Source organism: Dicentrarchus labrax, unplaced genomic scaffold (assembly GCF_905237075.1).
Source record: "Dicentrarchus labrax unplaced genomic scaffold, dlabrax2021, whole genome shotgun sequence".
Lineage (NCBI taxonomy): Eukaryota > Metazoa > Chordata > Actinopteri > Moronidae > Dicentrarchus > Dicentrarchus labrax.
This window is the reverse complement of record NW_026136709.1, coordinates 2,259,338-2,263,094: the sequence shown is the minus strand read 5'-3', so window position 1 is coordinate 2,263,094 and position 3,757 is coordinate 2,259,338. Positions and strand designations below refer to the sequence as shown.

The 3,757-nt window shown below is 39.3% G+C and overlaps 1 long non-coding RNA gene across 1 annotated transcript; it reads left to right on the top strand.

Moving 5' to 3' along the window:
* The first annotated feature begins 322 nt into the window (after positions 1–322).
* Positions 323–3,487, top strand: LOC127369201 (uncharacterized). Its single transcript, XR_007886036.1, has 3 exons — positions 323–353; positions 1,522–1,614; positions 2,541–3,487. It is a non-coding gene; the product is annotated as an uncharacterized LOC127369201 (long non-coding RNA).
* The last annotated feature ends 270 nt before the right edge of the window (positions 3,488–3,757 follow it).

Here is a 3,757-nt window from a genome sequence, read left to right as displayed (position 1 = left end):
CTTCTGACAGAAGATTTGTGAATAAAAGATGCCGGACTTCTGCACTCAAAAAACTGATCCAAGCCCTTCTTTGATGTGACACATTAAACTGTTGTTTGATTTGCTGAAACAAATCTATTAAACACTAAACCGATGTAAATTGAATTGTGGTAACGTAATAGTTTCACCTTGACATTCATGAACTCAAAACAAATGAGTTTCATTTGAATTGGGACCGGCCATTGTGCATGTGCGAAGCAGCGCGCTCTCAGCCTCCGTTCCTCCCGCTCCTTTTTCACTGACAACTTCTGCCAACGCTGCTGCGGGGTTTTACTTTACAGAGCCACGGAAAGCTGCTGTAATTCCACTCCTTGGTGAGTACTCCATTTTGTTATATTTTAAAAAGCATGCTGTGAAAAGACCGACGAGTTTTACCGTCAGTGAAGTCGGACATGGGCTAGCGGGCTAGCTAGCTAAGATACATGAGGGAGAATTAAGTTTGACTAAGTGTCTGTGGTTACTCTGACTCGGGTTATAACCACACAACTTTTACTTAAAAAGTGTAAATGAACATGAATTATGAGTCTGTTTAAGCAGACCCCCCCTCACCTCTCCCCTCTCTTCCCCTCCTCAGTCAGGGTCTCTCTCACACATGTTAAACCTGTCTAGATGTTAGAGGCTGTTTGTGGCTTGTATAAGACCAATTACTCGCTGCAAACTTGTCGCAAATAGTGATAAGTGATATATACAGTCTATGGTTACAACACCAAAGGCTAGCTAACAGTCAGTCAGTCATGAATAAGTGTAACCGGTTAGTGTCTGGTGTTGTCTGCGTTGTGTTTTGATGAAGAGGCCCAGACCAGGATATCTTTGGAGGCGATCTCCGTTTATTCTGACAAAGGTGTAAATAACAACAATATCCTCCGGTCAGTCGTTATCAACGTGAGCTCCGACACAAATTTAAATGACAGAAATATGTTAGCGTACTACACAATAAGTTTAAGCTAGCAGGTAAACTTATAATTGTAGTTTAACAGAGGCTAAAACACGGAAGGTTCTGTGACCGCAGTGTCGCTCACCCTCCCAAGTACAACAGCAAAGGGGAGAGGCAAAGCGTGAGACACATTTAAGGGGGCCACGAAAGTGAACGTCGGGGGACAGAAACTGAGTCTCAAACGTTCCACATATTGACTCAGGAGGCCGGACATGTCAGGTTATAACTATTAAAACAGATTTTGTGTAATTATAATACTACATATTACTGCTGTATATTTGACTCTGTTACATATACAAGCTAGTTTGGTTTTTTTACCAATACAAAAAGAGAAGCTGTGGCACAAACATCCTCTAATGCTGTCAGGAAGACGAGGTGTGTAAATGTCTGTTATTAATATATTTTATTGCTTTCTTTTACAGTTTGATTATATAATAATTTTTTTCACATATACAACAGATAGCCCAAAAACCTACTGATCTTCAGACTGCTCTAATCCCTGCACCACCATCATAACCAGATGTCTTTATTTCTCACCCATGTTTTAGTGCGATGACATCAACATAAGGAGGGAGTTCATCCTGAGAAGCCTTGTTGTCTATGTCAGTGAAGACCCAGATGTGTTTTTCAAGGAATATTTGGTAAGTTTATTAAAATTCTCTCATGTAGTATAATTGTAAACCTGCAACATAAAAAATACTCTAATTCATCTTTTTTCCACTTTTCCTGAATTTCCTGTCTTCTGGCACCTCCATTTTACTCATCAGGACATTACTGCAACCTAGTGACACGTAGTAGTCACTGTACACACTGGAAATGATCATACAAAGATACACACAGTACACGCAGACACACATACCTTTATAAGTGGGGATGGATTTGGTTTCTCACTCCTGAGTTTTGCTGAATATTTTCTGTGGTAGATTCTAAAAGGATAATTGAAATTGCATCGTTTTAAAACTGAAAAATGTTGGCCATAAAGCCTCTGACATTATGTTGCTACAGCTCTCTTGCACTGCTATAGCCTTGGCTCTGACAGCTCCAGTTTCAGGCAGTGATGGAGCTGAAGCTGATCGGGCTCAGTCCACTGTCATCCATGTTCTCTAGAATCTGAGGAGCAGTCTGTGAAATACGCTCCACCCTGTCTCACCTCCTCCTCTCTCCTTGTTCTGTCAGTGTCTGCCCACTTTTTAAGCATTTTTCAAAATGATGCAGCAGGTGAAGTTGACCGCAGGGGTTAGTTACTCTATAATACTGAGACTAATCTAATTCCATGCGTCATTTATGAGAAATACTATGAAACAGCCAGTGACTTCAGGAAACAACACTGATGTGTGCATCAGAAGATTCTGTAAAAGCCTGACACACCACCATCCCTAACCCTGGCCTATATCTTACAAACATTGAAGGCTACAGCCCGAATTAGCACCTGTTTTTTGACAGAGGCAACTGATGAACTGTTGCTTTAAACTGCTGTATGTAGTAACTGTGCATTTATATGTTGTATATGATTTTCTGTTTGTTGTTTAGCGTTTTACTTATATTTGTTTTCTGTGCTGTTGTTCAGTCCTCTGCAGCTGAGGATGCAGAGAGGGACATCACCACTACAGTCATGGGGATTTACACAATCCGAAGAGATGGACATGAAGAGCCAGAGGACGTGGGAGTTGTGATTGAGGGCATTAAAGTCCTCAACAATGTTGGCAGCGTCATCATGGGGTTCATCATGCTGTTTGGGCTCATTTATGCCCTTGATCTAGCCTTTCCCCAAAACCTCAAGTACACCTTCGAGTTTTTCCAGAAGATCATTATGAACTTGGATGGACACAAGCTGAATGCAAAGATACAGCAGCTGAAAATCAAGCTGTTTTCATAAGGGGCAAACACTGTGTCCACACATTCAGTGACAGTCAGCATGGATGTTTTTCTTGTTAACTACTTGTGTAGCACATCTTGAAGTGTGTTCCTATGGATAGGCTGTGACTGGACTCAAAGAAATTCCTTTTTTTTCTCTCACGTTTCCGGTTCTGTTTTGTACTTCTACCATGTGTATAGTATAGTAAAACCAAAGTTTATATGTTTAATGTGAGCTGGTTATACCATGCCTTAGCCTTTGCAGATATTGTACTTGTATTATTATTGTACTAGCACTAATACTAGTTACTTTGGTTGAAGCAGTTTTGAAGTCAGCGGATTCATTTCTTTTCTTTTCTAAATATGATAGGTCATACACTGTGTTCATCATCGATAAAAAACTTAAGAGAAGCTTAAAAAGCTAAGCTCTCAGTCAAGGTCAAAGTGCATTTTGAACAGTTTAGTTTGAGATTGGTGGAAGAATTTCCATGTTTTGTACTGTAGATGTGTGTTAAATGTGGTATATGTATATTTCATTCCAGTATTTAGGCACTACATAGTGCAGTTAATGGTAAAAAAATGTTCAGGGTCAGTCTGAACTGGTCAAAACATGCCTTAGCTTTTCTGCCTGAAACATATAGCTAGGCTCTGAGGCAGTTTTTCTGTGTGTTTTGACACAAGACAGTGACTGTCATCCATATGTTGATTAGTTCCATGTTGATGTGTTATATCTATATCTCTCTCTCTCTCTCTCTATAGATATATAGATATAGATATTTGTATGAGGTTTTATTCATTTTAAATAAAAACAAATTAACCAGATTTTGTGTTATGTGTCTCTGAATAATATTATTTTAGACCAGCTATATTAGTTTAAGTTGTACAAAGGTAAATCAGTTTAGGCCAGTTAATGTACTTATTTTATTTTGG